General features: G+C 37.0%; 1 protein-coding gene across 1 annotated transcript in view; it reads left to right on the top strand.

Annotated features, from left to right (window-relative positions):
* Positions 1-959: 959 nt before the first annotated feature.
* RIPPLY2 (ripply transcriptional repressor 2) overlaps positions 960-20608 on the top strand; it is an 85100-nt gene continuing 65451 nt past the window's right edge. Inside the window, exon 1 of the mRNA XM_012468821.2 lies at positions 960-976. The gene's annotated coding sequence lies outside the window, so the exon portion shown is untranslated. The remainder of the gene's footprint in view (positions 977-20608) is intronic.

Genomic DNA, 20608 nt, shown 5'->3' with positions numbered 1-20608 from the left:
GGGGAATTGCTTGAACCCGGGAGATGGAGGTTACAGTGAGCTGAGATTGCACCACTGCACTCAGCCTGGTGACAGAGCAAGACTCCGTCTAAAGAATAATAATAATAATGATGTTTGTTATATATTTTTTATGTTACTTCTTCTCCAGGACTAATGAATTAATTCATCAGCAAATCTTTACTGACACATTTTATTTAGATACCTAGCTTGAGATCTATTTATTAGATACCTACTTTATATCTCTGGTTCAGTTTTCTGGTACATATAATGAAAGGTATGGCTTTCAAATTTGTCTGTGTATGTAAATGACTTGAAGATCTTGTTAAACCACAGATTCTGCCTAAGTAGTTGGAGAGGGTGCCTGAGAGTCTGTATTTCTATCCAACTGTTACTTTTACTAGCAGGATTTTAGAGAACTCCGAGGCCCTCAACAACTTCAAGAAGTCTATGATATCATTTCTTACTATTAAGATGATTCCTACAGAGGTGTGGGACTTAGGACTAGTTATGCTGTAAAGGGCCTTTTCTTCATTGTCTCCTTACCAACAATTTTATCGACTTAAGTTCTTTGGCTGGAGGGCAGAGGTGGGGAGTGACATCTGCCAGATTGTGACTGTCAGTGTGAAAGAGGTGGTTGAATGGTGACAGTGGAGGGAGGAGAAAGCAGAATTACATGTTGACATGAATTGCATTTGCTGACTGACTTCTATTTTTATGACACTGCATCCTTCTTCTGCCTTCTCACTGGAACTAATTAAATAGGCCCATCAGGCTGAGATGTGACACAGCTTCAACCCCATCAAATTGTAAAATTACTTTCAATTGTCCCATTCTTCCAGGCCCTAGGGACTGTTTTACCCAGTGGACTCATGCAAGGCACTCAAGGCAATAAAAAACAATGATGCTTAATTTTTTTTCTCTGGAGGAGCTGACACCCCACTTGAGAAGACAAGAAATTGGGAGAAGCAATGAGAAAGTAAGAAAATTGGAGTATTGTTCCTTACTTTAAAGAACTGAGGACATCAAATTCACTTTGTTTTGTTTGAAGAAATTTTTAGGTAGTGTGAATTTAATAAGAGAAAACATTGCATCTGAATTAATTTCAAATCAATCAAGGTAATTGAACAAAGGAAAGCATTCCAAGAATACCTTTAGTACTAAATGAAAACATTGATTTTCATTATACGGTATAGATCCTAAGGAAGCCTCCATGTCTTTTTGGAATAAAATGTAAATACTTAACAATAAAGTTGTTATTCCATTTGTACATTATTAGCAGGATCCAACCACAAATTGAGAATATTAATGTATGTTCTAAATTTATAATACTAAACTTTTTTTATTTCAAGAAATATATTTGATAAAATTGTTGGCTACCAGAGAAACAAAGAAATTTGGTTTGACATTTGGTAAGGCAATTAAAAACAATGGTTTAGCATTCTTGCTGTTGAAACTGTAATTGAAAATACTTTTATTGACCTGACATCAGAAAAGTATAGTGTGACCTTGTGAAATCTAATGCATAGAAAATCGATTTAAAATTAGTTTACAGCAAAGCTCTGGTGTCTTTGGATAACATCCATGCCTGCTCAATGGACATTTTTCTTCTTTAGGGTGCTCTGCTGGTTAATGTTAGCTGTTTCAAGCAGGGAAAGCTTAGTGCTAACACTGTGCTCAGTCTTATGGTTAAGGCATAAGAAAGAAAACTCTCAAGAGGGAAAAAGATTAATGCTTCCAAATTAGAAAATTTTAAATGTCTACTAGATTTAATTACAATGTCTAAAGTTTTCAGTGCCCAGGATGGCATTTAAACTACAGAATTATTGAATTCCGGTCTGAATTCAGCAAGATAGAAAAAGACTAAGGAGATTGTTGGAAAATGGTCCCTAGACCCTTAGAATCTGGCTGAATCTCATAAGGTCAAAAAGTAGTATCTAAAGCAGAGCTAAGGTCAAACACCTATATAAGATGCTATGAGTTCCCTCCCCAAATCTTTCCTGACATTAATTCAATTTTAGTTAGAGTTACGTCATTTCCCCCAAAAACCTTTTTTTATATGTAATCTTTTTTGCAAACTAAACTAGAAATCTCTTTCGAAAATACATTTTTAAAAACCCTCTTAGCGACCTTACAATGCATAAAGTATTTAGGTCAGTGAGATTTTGGAGTATTTTCCAAAGCAAATGGGAAAATTTTGGCCCACACTCTGGGCTGCAAATTAAGATCAGGCCTGAAAGAAGCCTATAGTCTTTCAAGTGCAATCTAGGGTTATTTTGGAGGATTAGAATTATTTTGAGACCTGACATAATCTGCATTTGTCCTCATGGATCTCTGTGGTAGAAACAATCAATTCCTCTTCCAGAAAGAACTTAATGCCTCAGGTGTCAGCACCTTCTGAGTTTGCCTCAGCTGCATAGTCTCATTTTTCAAGGGCAAAGGCCTTCCCAGTGGCCCACATCCAATGACTGATGACAGATACAATGACTGATGGTGGTGGAGTACAGAGGACCAATGTGGCACCCCTCTGATGAATTATATGTGCTCCAGCTCACCTGGGGATTGGCTGAGGCTGTCATCCTATATCACAGTTTGGCATATCCCTTTGCCCAATTCTGGCCCCGCCTCTCCCTTATACATAGTTGATTTCTGAATTCCAAGAAGCTAGTCTGAGACATTATCAGGAGTGGTGCTAGAGTGCAGGTGATAAGATGGAGCTTTGGAGCTGTATCACTTGCTGTCTGGTGGGCAATAAGGACTCCAATAATGGTGGTGGATGTGGTGGATGGAGCACAGTGCACCTGGTATTGACTGTGAATTGGATGGTATACTGATGGAAAGGAATTCACTAGCACATGTGATTTATCAGCCTTGTTGAGAAGTATGAAGAAATAGTAAATATAAAGAAAGTGGCATTGGATAGCTATTGTTCAGCATCATTGATAAATTTGAAGATAAAAAAAGCTATAGGTGAAGAAACAGTGCTTTTACCAATAGAAAATGAGTTGGGATTCAGATAAACTAATAAGGAAACACATTTCTAGGCCATAGGACATTCCATATAGGTGACAACTCTCTGGAATAGAAAAAAACAAAACAAAACAACTAGTTGAGAAGCGATTAAAGATTACAGAAAAGCAAAAAGATGTGAGAGGTTCTCCCCACTAATATAACTTGTCAAAATAAAGCTGATTATTATTGGTCACTCTTCTTACTAGTTTTTTCTTTTTTTTTTTTTGACTTTTCTACCTTTCCTTGTGGTTTTTAAGGTATTATAAATACCCACATTTGTGAATTTCAACTTTGAATATTCAAATTCTTTTCACATATAAATGTGTCAATTGATTTTTCTTTGTTGGGCTATTCATCATGATTGCTATTAACTAGATGTGCAAAGAGCTAATGTATCTCTTTTGTTTATCGGAGATAGTCTTAAATTTTGTTGATCTGAATGCATTCCACATTGCTCACCCCAAAAGCAGAAAATGTGAACATTTTTCTGCCTTCATTATCTTGTCAAGTAGAATTGGCACTGAATGAACATAATAAGCATTTTGCAACGGACCACTGTTTCTCAATCTCCTGATGGAGAGAGAAACTCTTTTCAGAATCTTTCTAAATGCTTTTATAAATAAACGGAAAGTAAAAACCACCAAAAATCAGAAGATTAACACTGGGATATCAGAAAAATGGTTTAACTAATGTCAGGTAGAGATATAAAAATGACATCTGAGAGAAATATATATCACTTCTTTCATATTTATTTATACTCTTATATACTTATAATTTTTAAATAGTAGAAATTATCAAAGTATGCTTTCATTGGAAAAGAGACAGAAATGTTCGCTCACTCTTAGGTGAAAGAGCTCTCTTGGACAGCTCATGGAATCTACATAGAGTGGGCTTATTAGAGAAAATATACACAGTTTAAGGTTTGGGATTCCATCATGTGGTACATATAATGAAGTGCTGTTTTGAATCTTTTTTCCCAAATGACAGCAGCAGCTAGGAATCAATAGACCTTGGCCAAATTACCTCACCTTCTGGGCTCTGAGTTACCTCCTTTTTATATAAGTGATTCTCAAACCTAGATGCACATTAGAATCATTTGGGAGCTTTTAAAAAAAAATTATATTATTATAGGTTAGTTTTGCCTTTCTTTAAACTTAATAAAACAAAAGAACATAAAATATAGTTTTTTCTGCCAGCTCCTCAAGTTCAACATTTTTTCTATGAAATTTTCTTTGTTCTATATACTAGTAATTTATTCTTTATTATTGCTGTAAAACATTCATTGTATAAATATGTCATAATTTTTCCATTTCCTGTTGGTAGTCATGGGGTTGTTTCTAGTTAGGGGCTATGATGTAGAACACTGCTACAACAATTCTCATCTGTGCCTTATAGTATAAATACATACTCATTCCTTCAGGGTAGGTACCTCATCTGTGCCTTACAGTATAAATTACATACTCATTTCTTCAGGGTAGGTACCTAGAATTAGAACTGCTGGATCACAGGGATTTCTATGTTTAATTTAATGCTATTGCCAATCAATTTTCCAAAGAGGTTGTGTCAAACAATAGCATCTGAGTTCCAGTTGCTTCATATCCTTTCTGACCCTAGGTATCATCATTAAAAACATTTCAATCATTCTGGCAGATGTGTCATGATATTTCATTGTGGTTTTAGTTTGCACTTTTCTATTGGCTAAAAATCTTGATTACTTTCTAAAAGTACTTATTGAATCCATGGGTATCCTTTTTTATGAAGTGTCTATTTATAGTTTTTGCCCTCTAAAAGTTGATTTGCTTTTCTTTATTGAGCTGTAGTGGTTCTTTATATATTTTAGATACAAATCTTTTGTTAAACATATCTATTGAAAAATTATTTTCCTTCTCTGTTACTTTTCATTTTCCTGATACTGTCTCTTGATAGAGAGCATTTATTATTTTAATAAAGTCTAATTTAATAAAATACAATTTGTTGTGGTTTATGATTAATTTTTTGTGTGTGTCTTATTTAAGAAATCTTTGCCACCCTGTGGCCATTACATATTCTATGTTTTCTTCTCACAACTTTTTTGTTCTTAAAGCATTTATAGTTAGATCCACAATCCATTTTTAATTAAGGTTCACGTGATCATTTTTCCATATGCATATCTAATCATTTATTAAAAATATTTTTTGCATTTAAGTTCATGAGATATATTGGGTTATAATTAACTTTTCTTATAATGTTCTTGCCAGGTTTTTTAAATCTGGATTATGCTGGCCTCATAAACAAGTTTGGAAATGTTTCTTGTTTCTCCATACTCACAAAGGTTTATGTAAGAGTAGTGTTATTCCTTCTTTAAACATTCAGAAAACGTCAGCAGTCAAGCCATCTGGTCAGTTTCCCAAATCACACTCTTGGTTGGTTACTGGAATAGCCTTCTAGTTATTCTCTAGCCTGCGTGTGCCCCCCACCCCATCCCCACGAGGTTTTGCTTATTTGGTCAGTTATGAAGCCATTTTAAAGCACAAAAGAGGAATTAAATATCATTACAAAAGATTTTCGGAGAGTATTCACATTAATTCCACAGAGGAAATTCTAGTTATGGTTTAGAAAACTAGTAATTATGTGTCATTTCTCCATTTAAGTGGATTTAAGGGTATTTAAGTGGATGGAAACAGGGGGAAAAAATAGTGTGTAGGTGTGATAAGTGTTCTTTCCTTTTTGTACCAAACAAAATAGGAGAGCTGTGTCTGTGATCTAAGGATATATTTGTTTATTTATTAGATTTCTAAAAATGTGTCTTCACTAATAGGCTGCTGGGTGTTGGTAAAAATAAGCATTGTAATTAAACAAACTAAATGGCATGCCTCTGTTGAATTGTAAGTTTTGTTTCACACAGAAATGACAGCAGTCCTATTTAGGGGAGGGGTAGAGAATAAATGGGTAGGTTATCCAGGTAACAAATATTATCACTATCTGCTAGAGGAGGAAGGGAAAAATGACTGCCTCCATTAACTTAGCAGTATATGAAGTGATTTTGAAAGGATTAGCAACTGCAGCAGGTTGGAATTTTCTATAGAGAATCAATCTCTCTCTCCCTCACCTTTCCTCTCTACCCCAGCTTTGACCTTCTGTACTTAGATTCCAGCTCTTTTGACCTCCCTGACTCCCACAGTCCTGCCAACATAGCTTAACTACGTGGTGTAGAAGAACACCCATCTCCTAACAAATTAAATGAAAACTAGAGAGTAAAACAATTCAAATGCGCAGAAAGTAAAACCAATAAAGTCTGTCTGAAGATGTGTGATATGGTTTGGCTTTGTCCCCACCCAAATCTCAGGTTGAATTGCAGTTTCCATTCTCACGTTGTGGGAGGGAACTGGTGGAAGGTAATTTAATCATGGGGGTGGATTTTACCCATGCTGTTCTCCTGTTAGTGAATAAGAAATTTGATGGTTTTATAAAGGGGAGTTTCCCTGCACACACAATCTTGCCTGTGGCTATATAAGATGTACCTTTCTCCCCTTTTGCATTCTGCCATGATTGTGAGGCCTCCCCAGCCATATGACACTGTGAGTGCATTAAACCTCTGTGTCTTTATAAATCACCCAATTTAGGGTAGGTCTTTATAAGCAGCACAAGAACAGACTAATGCAAGGTGCTATGATGTTTCATTTGGGATTGTTTAGAAAGTACAGACCAGGTGTGGGCCTTGGAGTGTGAGCTCCCAGGGGAATGAGAAGACCCTAGGAGTTAGAAAAAAAATCACTGGAGAAATTGAAAGCAAACGTGAGTTTTTAGAGAGGGTTTTGGAACATGAAGAAGTAGTTACAACATGAATAACTTTGAGCCTCTGAACCAGGGATTTGTAAATGGTGATAATTTTATGAATAAATTAAGTTACAGTTGAAGAATATTTAAGCAATGAAATGAATATGACCTGGAAATGGGTGTGAACCTGTAGCGTAAAGAGAAGAAATTTCACTTTCCTATTAATAAGGAGGCTGGGAGAATTGGCTCTGATTTTCAAGGAAGATGCAAGTACAGTCAAATTAGGAAAGGGACAGCGAAACTGCCATAAGATGCCATCACATTTGCAACTTATACCAAAAAGAACATATCACTAAAAAATCATGAGGCTTGTAACTCACTGCTTTACAGGTAGTAAAATATTTGTACATCCCATACAACTGACTGAAGAAATGAGGAAAGGACTTTGCAATAACATGAAGAATCATGCTCCAAGGGACACAGTCGCTTCAGGGGAATCTTCTGGTCTAATGAGTGTTAGAAGGTAGACTAAATGAAACTGCTGAAAGCCTTTTTGCAGCTGTCTTTGGCCATCTTATATGGCTGCAGCATAGAGCAAAGACAAAGATTGTTTCCCAAGCTTCAAAGCAAGTCCAATTTGGTTGGCTGTAAGAATTCCATGTGTAACCTTGTGTAAGTGTCTTGACCTCTAGGGCATGATTTACAGCTTTGCCTTTTTTGTACTTTTTGCATTGCTTCAGCCCAATAGGAATCCCCTGGGCCCTGATGTCAGCACTCTGGGATTTTCAGTCAGATAACAGTGTTTCTCCGCTGTCACAAACCATGTTAAATTGTTCCCAGCTGCACTTCTGTGAAACCATGAAGCATTTTATCAGACCATTAGATGTACTGATTTCCTCTGCCACCCCACCTTGCTTGCTAGTCTTTATGAAGCCGGTGCTGATGTGCTCAGCTATTGTTCTTCCACCTGTGCCTTCCTTGTTGGGTAACCTGAGTTCACACACAGTTTCACTTCCTTTCCAGAAATGAACCAGAAATATTTTGCTCACTAGAGGTGAATGAAGCACCTTATGAGAGCGAGGGATGTAGCTTAATCCCAGTGTTGAATGTGGCTCTTGAGATCAGTCTACACTAAAACTCAGGACGAGGATGCTTTTCCAATTCTCTCTTCTCATCCTTAGTGATTGCTTATTCTAGAGACAAAACAGTTGTCAGGGAGTCGTTAAAGATTAAGCTACACTTCTAGGCAGGAGGATAACTGCTAATGACCCTCCAAAAGTCCACTTTTATAGCCCTAAATGGTAATTATTTTATTACTTGCTTGCTGGCAAGTGAAAGCACATCTAGGAGATCATGCAGGTGAGATGGGCCAGAGGAATCTCCAAAAGAAAATAGCCCAAGTTACGTGTGTCCCCAACATTGCTGTTGACCATATGTAGTGAAATCTATAAATCTATATGGACCCTCCTCTGATTCTTGCAGAGTTTGGGCCCACACTGAGCTCATTAAAGTCTTGCTGATGGGTTCATTTTTTGCTAATCCCACTGTAGTCATATCTTTCTACCCTGCTCTTCTGTCTCAAAGGTATAAAAAGTGTTTGCATGTCATGGAAGGGTTGCTCTTTGATCACTTTCTTCTTTTTGTCCATAGCAGGAAATTAACAAATGTTGACTGAGTATACGAATGAGTGAATGTTACGTATTTCTGGGCAACATCAGTCAAGGGAATGTGAAAGAGCAGAGCAGCCAAGGAAAGAAAAGACAGCTTGGAAGAATGGATTAAAAGACAAAGAGGTCCAATGGCAAAGGGATTTGAGGAATACAAATGGATAAAGTTTTGTAAAGGGAGTTAGAGAGTTTGTAAAACAGTGCTCCCTAGATGCTAAAAATGAAACCATAATCTCTCCCTGCTTCTCCTCATCTGCTTGTGCACACCAACGGTAAGACATAGGGAGGAAGAACTAGATATTTGACTAGTACCTGTATTGGGGGTGGGCATGGAAAGTATTCAGGGAGATAAAGCCACCAGACCTCTAGTCACTCTTCCTTTCAGAACTTGAGTTTGTGTGCATTGATTGTCTTTCCTTAGGAGTTCTCAAGTCCATCTTTTCTCCATTACAATGGTATACCTTAATTCCAACCCTCACATAATTTCTTACTTTGAAGGCTAGAGTGATCATCTAACTTATTTCTTAGCCTTCAGTAGTACCTGTCCAGTCCACTGCCAACATTGCTACCTGAGAGATCTTCATAAAACACAAATCCAATTGTATTACTGCCTTATTGAAAATAATTTAGTGGTCCCATTGCCCTCCAAACTTGAAGCCTGTGAGATACCTTATGATATTGCCCCACCTACCTCTTCATCCTTTTTCTTGCCAGGCCTCTGGTGTTGCTGAACCACTTGCAGTCCCAGAGGTTTACAGTGAATTTCTAACCTCTGTTCCTTTCTACAAATGGCTCCATCTGCCAGGAGTCCTCTGTGTTCTTCCTTTTCATCTTCGCCAGCCTCCTACTCCCATCACTTAGGTGACTCTTACTTATTCTTTTAGACCTTGTTCAGGCATCATCTTATCTGAGGAGCCTCTCTGGCACCCCCATCCATTGAGGTGCCCTTTCTAGGGGTGAATCTTAAGAACTGTTTATTGTAGCAGTTATGACAATACCTAAAAGTTGTTGCTAGCTTCCTTTGCTCTTTTGGACAATTAGCTTCTTGAAAGTAGAGGTTGAGGCTAGAATAGTAATGAGTACATAGTAGGTATGCCGTAGCTATTTGAAAAAAAAAATGAGAGAACAATAGAAGACTATACTAGAGATGTTGATTATTGCCTGCCCTGCTCATAGCTCCTTCTGTATCCATATGATCCTATCCCTCAGCCTGAGTGGTTTTGGACCATCAATGGCCTGGCTTGAAAAGACTAACTGAGCCAATAAGATGCCTTTATTGGGGATTTTGGAATTGGGGAATGAGAAACTGAGTAAATTAGGAAAGGGAACTGGCACTGAAGGTATGATGTAGAGTCAGGATATAGAGACATGGTGGAAGCAGAAATTATACTGAGAAGTTAGTTAATAGAGAAATGCAAATTGACCAAATGCACACAGAAAAACAGAGATGTCATGAGAGAAAGGTCATATGAGAGACAGAGAGAGAGAATCTTCTGTTGTTCCTATCATTTTTTCTTAGGTGGATTCCTGCAAAATCTGTTTTGTTTGGGGGGCTGTTTTGTTGTTGTTATTGTTGTTGTTTTTGTTGTTGTTGTTGTTTTGACAGTGTCTCACTTGGTCACCTAGGCTGGAGTGTAGTGGCACCATCTTGGCTCACTGCAGACTTGACCTCACAGGCTCAAGTGATCCTCCTGCTTCAGCCTGCCAACTAGCTGGGACTACAGGCATGTACCACCACAGCCAGCTAATTTTTGAATTTTTTGTAGAGATGGGGTTTTGCCATTGCCCAGGCTGGTCTCCTAGACTCAAGGGATCTGCCTGCCTCAGCTTCCCAAAGTGCTACTATTACAGATTTGAATCACAGCATTTGGTCTTTTCCTTCCGTTTCCCCTTCCCCTGTCCCTCCCCCTCTCCATCCCCATCTCCATCCCCCCCCTCCCCCTCTCCCTCTCCCTCCCTCTTCCTCCCCCTCCCCCTCCCGCTCCTCCTCCTCTTTCCCCTTCCCCTTCCACCTCTCCCTCTCCCTTTCCCTCCCCCTCCCTCTCCCTTACCCCTTCCCCTCCTGCTCCCCCCTTCTCCTTCTCCCTCCCCCTCCCCCTCCCCTTCCCCCTCTCCCTCTCCTTCTTCTTCTTCTTCTTCTACTTCTTCTTCTTCTTTCTTCTTCTTCTGAGTCAGGGTCTCACTCCATCACCCAGGCTGGAGTACAGTGGCCTGATCTCAGCTCACAGCAACCTCCAACTCCACAACTCAAGCAATTCTCCAGCCTCAGCCTCCTGAGTAGCTGAAACCACAGGGACACACCACCATGCTGAGCTAAAATCTCTGTATTTTAATATTAATCATTATGGGAACTAATATAAACAAACTTCTGTTCTGAGTATGCAAAGGATTCTAAACTGAAATAGCGAGAGATGAGAGAAGGGGAGAGAGAAAGAAAAGAGGGAAAGAAAGGATAAGAGCAAAGAAGGTTTGTTCTAGACCACCAACTTCCCTTTTCCCCTAGGCTTCTCTGTTTGCTTGGGATTTACTCCATGCCAAAAAGGAACAAGGAAACCCTCTCCATTAGCCCTGACCAGGGAGGAAGTCTGCCGAGGGTTTGACATCCATCATTTCTCCACTCCTGTGGGCCCACCTTGGTCACTCACTGCTCCATAGCTTTGTCATTGTGAATTATGCACAAGTAAACAGAAGTCTGAAGAAAGACCCTAAATTCCTGGTGCTAACATAAAGAAATTAACTAAGGAAGTTAAAAATGTCAAATACCTTATTGAACCCCAAACGCAGTTAATAAAAGCAAAACTTTGATAACAAAAAATGGTTCAAAGAAATATTTTTGACCTTAGAAAATTGATTAATAAATGTTTTAAAAATATGCATGAATTAAATATCAATGCTATCAATGAAAAATTGCAGAACAAATGAGAGACAAAAATTATTTTGTTTCTAATTATGTATCTCAACAATTGTTTTATTGGTCTCTTGTGTGGTTAAAACTTAATAATTTATTATGCAAAATGGACATGAAGATTTACAATGCCATGAAACAGAACTCTGTTTTGCTCTTTTTTGGATTTCTCAAAAGGAATACCTTGAAAGAATGTCTCATAAGGATGTTCAAAATATTTTGAGCTACTTATTGGTACACAAAAATGTATATCTTACATGAGATGCCAAAAAACTGATAAAAGGAAGTAATAATTTTATTTGGAAGCATGGCTAATATTTTAATACATTTATAGGCATTTATCATAATTGCCTGTTAGATATTTAATACATTTATCGTAATTAAAAATTTCTGATAAAGTGTTAGATGCTGGCACAAATTCACTAACTCTATGTGATAGCTGTCATGGAAAGACTTTCTTGGAAAAAAAAGTCTTCAAAACATATTTGTATGGGAATGACCGAAATTTCCAAAAAGGGTGGTTTTTTTACTTGTTAATTGAGAGAAGTTTATACTTAATTCTTGAATTCTTTCTTGATAAAAAGCAGAAGTTAGAAAACTGTCAACTAGAATGATAGATGTGCAGTACAAAATTTAATGAACACTTTGGGGAATACCACATATTTTAAAGCACTTCCTTTTCTTAAAGAAACACATTAATGGAATGGGTTCTTTTCTACAGAAGCATTTTATTTATTATTTTTATTTTTTAACTTTCATTTTAGGTTCGGAGGTACATGTGCAGGTTTGCTGTATAGGTAAACTGGTGTCACAGGGGTTTGTTATAAAGATTATTTTGTAACCCAGGTACTAAGCACAGTACCCAATAGTTATTTTTTCTGGTCCTTTCCCTTTCCCTTTTCCCAACCTCCAACCTCAAATAGACCAGAGTCTGTTGTTTCCTTTTTTATATCTGTATATTCTCATCATTTAGCTCCCACTTATAAGGCAGAGGATGTGGTATTTGGTTTTCTGTTCCTCTGTTAGTTTGCTAAGGATAACGCCTTCCACCTCCGTTTATGTTCCTGCGAAAGATATAATCTCATTCTTTTTTATGGCTTGGTAGTATTCCCTCGTGTATATGTACCACATTTCCTTTATTCAGTCTGTCATCAATAAGCATTTAGGCTGATTCTGTGTCTTTCCTATTGTGAATAATGCTGCAATGAACATTCGCATCCATGTGTCTTTATGGTAGAATGATTTATATTCCTCTGGATACATACCCAGTAATGGGATTGCTAGGTTGAATGGTAGTTATGTTTTTAGCTCTTTGAGGAATCGTCATATCGTTTTCCAAAATGGTTAAGCTGATTAACACTCCCACCAACAGTGTAAAGTGTCTGTTCATGTTCCTTGCCCCACTTTTAACGGGGTTATTTCTTGTTAATTTGTTTAACTTTCTTATAGATGCTGGCTGTTAGACCTTTGTCAGATGCAGATGCTGATGCTTTTTTCTTTTCTTTTCTTTTCTTTTTTTTTTTTTTGCTGTACAGAAGCTTTTAAGTTTAGTTAGCTCCCACTTATCAATTTTTGCCTTTGTTGTGATTCCTTTTGGTGTGTTTGTCATGAAACTTTTGGCGGTTCCTATATTCAGGATAGTATTGCCTCATTGTCTTCCAGAGTTTTTATACTTTTGGGTTTTACATTTAAGTCTTTAATCCATCTTGAGTTGATTTTTGTATATGGTGTAAAAAAGGGGTCCAGTTTCAATATTCTGTGTATGCCAGTTATCCTGACACCCTTTATTGAGTACAGAGCCCTTTCCCCATTGCTTATTTTTGTCAGGTTTGTTAAAGATCAGATGGTTGCAGGTATGCAGCCTTATATCTGGGCTTTCTATTCTGTTCCATTGGTCTATGTGTGTGTTTTCATAACAGTACCATGCTGTTTTGTTTACTGTAGCTCTTTTACAGGAGCATGTTAGCTGTATTGTTCTTCATTAAGAAGACTATAGTTGCTGGGCGTGGTGGCTCACGCCTGTAATCCCAGCACTTTGGGAGGCCAAGGCAGGTGGATCACGAGGTCGAGAGATCGAGACCATCCTGGTCAACATGGTGAAACCCCCTCTCTACTAAAAATACAAAAAATTAGTTGGGCATGGTGGCGCATGCCTGTAATCCCACCGACTCAGGAGGCTGAGGCAGGAGAATTGCTTGAACCCAGGAGGTGAAGGTTGCGGTGAGCCGAGATCGCGCCATTGCACTCCAGACTGGGTAACAAGAGCGAAACTCCATCTTAAAAAAAAAAAAAAAAAAAAAAAGACTATAGCTAATATAAACAAAATCAAATTACGTATATTCATAGAAAGGTTAACTAGAGAACTTATTTTTTCAAGGGCCACTAATTTCTTTTTTTATTTATTTTTGTTTTTTATTTTACTTTAAGTTCTGGGATACATATGCAGAACATGCAAGTTTGTTACATAAGTATACATGTGCCTTGGTGGTTTGTTGCACCTAACAACCCATGATCTAGGTTTTAAGCCCCTCATGCATTAGGTATTTGTCCTAATGGTCTCCCTCCTCTACCCCCCAACGCTGACAGAATGTGATGTGATGTTCCCCTCCCTGTGTCCACATGTTCTCATTTTTCAACTCCCACCTATGAGTGAGAACATGCAGTGTCTGGTTTTCCATTCCTGTGTTAGTTTGCTAAGAATGATGGTTTCTAGCTTCATCCATGTCCCTGCAAAGGACATGAACTCATTCTTTTTTATGGCTGCATAGTATTCCATTATGTATATGTGTCCTATTTTCTTTATCCAGTCTATCATTGATGGGCATTTTGGTTGGTTCCATGTCTTTCCTATTGTAAATGGTGCTGCAATAAATATACATGTGCATGTATCTTTATAGTAGAATGATTTATAATCCTTTGAGTATATACCCAGTAATGAGATTGCTGGGTCAAATGTTATTTCTATTTCTAGATTCTTGAGGAATTGCCACTGTTTTCCACAGTGGTCGAACTAATTTACAGTCCCACCAACGCTGTAGAAGTCTTCTTATTTCTTCACAGCTTCACCAGCATCTGTTGTTTCCTGAGTTTTTAATAATCACCATTCTAACTGGCATGAGATGGTATCAAATTATAGTTTTGATTTGCATTTCTCTAATGACCAGTGATGATGAGTTTTTTTTCATATATCTGTTGGCCACGTAAATGTCTTCTTTTGAGAAGTGTCTGTTCATATTCTTTGCCCACTTCTTGATTGGGTTGTTTGTTTTTCCTTGTAAATTTGTTTAAGTTCCTTGTAGATTCTGGATATTAGACTTTTGTTGGATGGGTAGCTTACAAAAATTTTCTCCCATTCTGCAGGTTGTCTGTTCACTCTGATGATAGTTTCTTTTGCTGTGCAGAATCTCTTTAGTTTGATTAGATAAGGGCCACTAATTTTTAAATGTTAATCCACTGTAGGACATATAAAAAGAAAGCTAAATAACTTGATTTTTTTCTGAAAAATAAGAAATGTTCAACTCATCCATTTAAAATCCCAATAGAGAAAGATTACATAACCAGAGATCCTATGGAAAGTAAAAGGGTAATAAAAAAATATTACAAGCAATTCTATGCACACAAATTCACTAACGTAGATAAAATGGGCCAATTCCTTGAAAGACACAATCTGCCAAAACTCATACAAGAAGAAATAGACAATCTGAATAGACCTATATTTATTAAAGAAAATTAATCAGTAATTAACAACATTCCAAAGGAAAAAGCATCAGGTCCAAATGAGTTCACTGGTGAATTCTACCAAATATTTAAGAGAAAACCTATACTGATTCTCTACAGTCTCTTTCAGAAGATATAAGCAGAAATACTTCCTCACTAATTCTATGAGGCTAGCATTACCCTAATGCCAATAACAAAGATACTATACATAGTATTTGCATATAACTTGCACACATCTTCCTGTATCCTTTATAATCTCTAGATTACTTGTACTACCTAATACCATATAAATGCTTTCTAAATAGATGTTATACTATATTGCTTTTTAATTTGTATTATTTTTATTGCTGTGCTGTTAGTTTTGTTATTTTGTTCCGATTATTTTTTATACACCATCATTTGAATCTGTGGATGTGGAACCCACAGATACAGAGGGCCGACTTCATGTAGAAATTCTGAAAGAATTGACAAAGAAACCTCCTGGAACTGGCAAGCAAGGTTGCAGGTTACAAGGTTAACACATAAAAATTAACTGCTTTTCTATATACCATGAATGAACAAGTGGAATTTGAAATTAAAAACACATTTTGCACCCCTCCACAAAATACTTAAGAATAAATCTAACAAAAGATGTTTTTATGACTTATCTCCTCTTGTATAAAGTTTTTGTTTATTGCAAATGTAAAGCTGATATGAGGTTATAGATGAAGAAAACTACAAAAATCTAATGAAAAAAGTCTGATGAAAGATATCAAAGAAGAATTGGATAGAGAGATATTCTAGTCTATTGAAAATGACATTATTATGAAGATGTCAATTCTTCCCAACTTGATCAATAGGTTCAATGCAAATCCAATCAAGATCCTAGCAAATTATTTTGTAGATATCAACAAACTGATTCTAAAGTTTGTACAATGAAGCATGGTTGGGTGCAGTGGTGCATGGCTGTAATCCCAGCACTTTGGGAGGCTGAGGTGGTTGGATCACTTAAAGTCAGGAGTTTGAGACTAGCCTGGCCAACATGGTGAAACCCTGTCTCTACTAAAACCACAAAAATTAGCCGGTGTGCTGGTGCATGCATGTAATCCCAGCTACTAAGGAGGGTGAGGCATGAGAATTGCTTGAACTCGGGAGGCAGAGGTTGCAGTGAGCTGAGATAGTGCCACTGCACTTCAACCTGAGCGACAGTGTGACACTGTGCCTTATGCCCCTGCTGGAAAAAAAGTTTATACGGTGAAGCAAAAGGCCAGAATTGCCAACTATTGAATAAGAATAAAGTTGAAGGACTGGCACTACTCTGCTTCAAGACATACTTTAAAGCTACATTAATGAAGGCAGCGTGGCATTGGCAAAAGAATAGGCATATAGAGCAATGGAACAGAATAGCCCAGAAATATACCCACATAAATATAACCAACCCATCTGTGTTAGCCAGGGTTCTCTAGAGGGACAGAACTAATAGGATAGATGTATATATGAAGGGGAGTTTATTAAGGAATATTGACTCATACAATGACAAGGTGAATTCCCACAATAAGGCATCTGTAAGCTGAGGAGCAGAGAAACCAGTCTCAGTCCCAAAACCTCAAAAGTAGGGAAGCCGACAGTGCAGCCTTTAGTCTGTGGCTGAAGGCCCAAGAGCCTTGCTGGTATAAGTCCAGGAGTCCAAAAGCTGAAGAACCTGGAGTCTGATGTTTGAGGGCAGGAAGCATCCAGTATGGGAGAAAGATGAAAATCAGAAGACTGAGCAAGTCAAATCCCTTCCAACTTCTGCATGCTTTATTCTGGCTGCACTGGCAGCTGATTAGATGGCATCCACCCAGATTGAATGTGGGTCTGCTTCTCCCACTCAAATGTAAATCTCCTTTGGCAACACCCTCACAGACATACCCAGGAACAATACTTTGCATCCCTCAATCCGATGAAGTTGACACTCAATGTTAATCATCACTCAGTCTTTGATAAAGAAGCAAAGGCAATACAGTAGAGCAAAGGTAGTATTTTCAACAAATGGTCTGAAACAACTGGACTTCCATATGCAAAAAAAGTGAATCTAGACACAGATCTCACACCCTTCTCAAAAATTAACTCAAAATGGATCACCAAAATGTAAAAATGCAAACTATAAAATTCCTAGAAGATAACATCAGAGAAATCCTAAATGACCTTGGGTACAAAAATGACTTTTTAGATACAATACAAAATGTATAATCCATCAAATAAATAATTGATAAGCTGGACTTCATTAAAATTAAAAATTGTTGCTTTGTAAAACACAATGTAAAGAGAATGAGAAGACAAGCCACAAACTGAAAGAAAATATTTGCAAGACACATCTGATGAGTACTGTTATCCAAAATATACAAAGAACTCTTAGAACTTAAAATAAGAAAATGAAAAACCAGGTTAAAAAATGGGCAAAAGACTTGAACAGACACCTCAACAAAAAAAAATATATGGATGCTTATGAAAAATATATGAAAGATATTCAAAATTATATGTCCTTAGGGAATTATAAACTTAAACAACAGTGAGATACCACTACCTACTAATGAGAATGACCAAAATTCAAAACTGTGACAATAGCAAATGCTGGCAAGGGTGTGGAACAATATGAACTCTCATACATTGCTGGTGGGAATGCAAAATGGTACAGTCTCTTTGGATGATAATTTGGCAATTTCTTACAAAACCAAATATATTCTTTACATACAATCCAGCAATTGTGCTCCTTGGTATTTACCCAAATGAACTGAAAACTCATATCCACAGAAAAGCCTGCATATGGATGTTTATAGCAGCTTTGTTTATAATTGCCAGGATTTGAAAGCAATGAAAGATGTCCTTTAGTAGGTGAATGGATAAATAAACTTGGACCACCTGGACAATGGAATATTATTCAGCACTAAAAAAAGAGCTATCAAGTCATGAAGAGGCATGGAGGAAACTTAAATGCATATTACTAACTGAAAGAAGTCAATTTGAAAATACATATTTATGACTCTAGCTATATGACATCTGGAAAGGGTAAAACTGGGAGATAGTAAAAAGATCAGTTGCCAGAGGTTATGGTGGAGGGAGCAGAGAACAGATGAAGCACAGAGGACTTTTAGGGCAGTAAAATTATTCTGTATGATGCTATAGTGGTGAATACATGTCATTATACATTTGTCCAAGCCCCAACATCAACAATAAACCCTAATGAGACTGCGTACAGTGGCTCACACCTGTAATCCTAGCACTTTGGGAGGCCAAAACTTCAAGACCTGCTTGGGCAACATGGTGAAAACCTGTCTCTACAAATACAAAATATTAGCTAGGCATGGTGGGACATGCCTGTAGTCCCAGCTACTCGGGAGGGTAAGATGGGAGGATCACTTGAGCCTGAGAAGTCAAGGCTACAGTGAGCCATGATTGTGTCACTGCAATCCAGCCTGGGCAACAGAGTAAGATCTTGTCTCAAAAATAAAATAAATAAATAAACTCTAATGTATACTATGGTCTTTGGGTGCTAATGGTATGTCAGTGTAGGTTTATCAGTTGTAACAAATTTACTATTCTAGTGAGGATGTTGATAATGAAAGAGGAAGAGGTTGTTTATATGTGTGTGTAGATAGAGATATATGGGAACTCTGTACTTTTTGCTCAGTTTTACTGTGAACCTAAAACTTCTCAAAAAAAATTAAGTGTACTAACTTAAAAAAAACTGATCACACACTGGGGTCTGTCGGGGGGAAATAGGGGAGGGACAGCAGAGGGTGGGGAGTTGGGGAGAGATAGCATGGGGAGAAATGCCAGATATAGGTGAAGGGGAGGAAGGCAGCAAATCACACTGTCATGTGTGTACCTATGCAACAATCTTGCATGTTCTTCACATGTACCTCAAAACCTAAAATGCAATTAAAAAAAATAAATAATAAATAAATAATAAATTTTAAAACTGACTAGAGAACTATATTTAATAAGCACAGAAAATAATACATTGTTTTGATTACATGTTATAACCAATTTAGGGAAAAGTGGCACTCTCCTGGTCACTAGTTCCTCTTTCACACTCCATTTTCAAGGTCTCAACTTCCAAAACTTGTGTCATTATCTATTCCTCCCCTAGGTCTAAGAAAAGGAACTTGGTAAAAATATGTGAAAAATTTTAGAAATGCAATGTTATAACATGCACAATAGTTCTGTTGATTTTATTGTTAAGAAACTGTTATCCTTTAGGACTGAACTAGGAAATATCTAACATGACTGAATGGAAGTCAACTATTCAACAAACCAAGTAGTAACTTACTGTTTTAGCATCTCTGAGGTCTTTGAATCTAGTCAAAATTAATTTTCTCCTGAAACTGACAGAGATCTCTAAATAGTCTTGATTCAGTACCAATCCTAAATCATGATTCATTTATTGATTGATATGTCATATAAGACCTACAACTGTCACTAACTTGCCAATAATTTATTATTGATTATGTAGTCACAGAAATGCTAAGATAATTAATTCTATTATAATTTCGTGAATTGAATTAAAATTTTTGAAGTGAAAAAGTTCTTAGGAATAATCTCATAAAACACTTCATTTTACAGATCAGGGAAATGAGTGACAGTGAATTTAGTGACCTGATCAAGGTGTCATAGCTCATTATCAGCAAACCTGAGATTGGAACACAATTTTCCTGACTCTATAAATCAAGAGTTAAGTCCATAAAATATACAAAGCATTGACCTGAAAAGGGAAATGGGAAAATATTTGTAGACTTAATGCTTTTATCAATCAAAATTTTCAGCAATATTAATTATTAATTTGACCAAAAGGAGTTAATTTATTAACTCAAACTTTCTTGGACTTGATATAGCTCGATTGTCATGGCAGTGAACTGTAACACAACTCAAGGAAACAAGAAATTTACTGTAGGATGTGATCTCAGTTAGGTCTGTCAAAATAGAAGCTAGCTCTATTTAGAGAGCAGGTGTGTTATTGGGAGAAACATACCAACTTTGCACTTTGAGTATACTCCAATGCAGTACTCAATTACTGACAAAGAGAAGAGAGGAAATATGCTGAATATTTAATAATATGCTGTTTTGTGGTTTTTCCTAAACCTCAATGTGGAGACAATATTTGTCTTGAGCGATAATTATATTTGGTGCATTATGTTACATTTAGTATGCAATCTATGCCATGTTGAAATCATTAGTGCTATGAGAAAAGGAATAAAACAAAACTATAGTTGTTTATGGTCCTAGAGAAGAGAAGCAATGTTTTCATTAGGGTATAAATCACTTTTCACAGATAGAATGAATCTTCACCAGAGACAAGAGAATAATAACTTCTTCCCTTTATTTGAGCTTGTGTCTCTTTGATGACTCTTCCTAAAATGATTAAGATGACTCTTCCTTCAGGTCAAAGAAAGAACATATTTGAGTGTTTTTTTCACTTTGCTCAATTCATTGATTCACTCCCCATCTTATAACAGAGGACTGAAGAACTTTTGTTAAAATATTTTCAGATTCCCATAAAAATCAAGACTGAAAGCTCCCTACCTTGAACTTCATT

Source organism: Aotus nancymaae, unplaced genomic scaffold (assembly GCF_030222135.1).
Source record: "Aotus nancymaae isolate 86718 unplaced genomic scaffold, 86718_ANA_hifiasm-v0.15.2.pri h1tg000040l, whole genome shotgun sequence".
Classification (NCBI taxonomy): Eukaryota; Metazoa; Chordata; class Mammalia; order Primates; family Aotidae; genus Aotus; species Aotus nancymaae.
The sequence above is the reverse complement of the archived record's forward strand: the minus strand, read 5'-3'. Positions and strand labels throughout refer to the sequence as shown.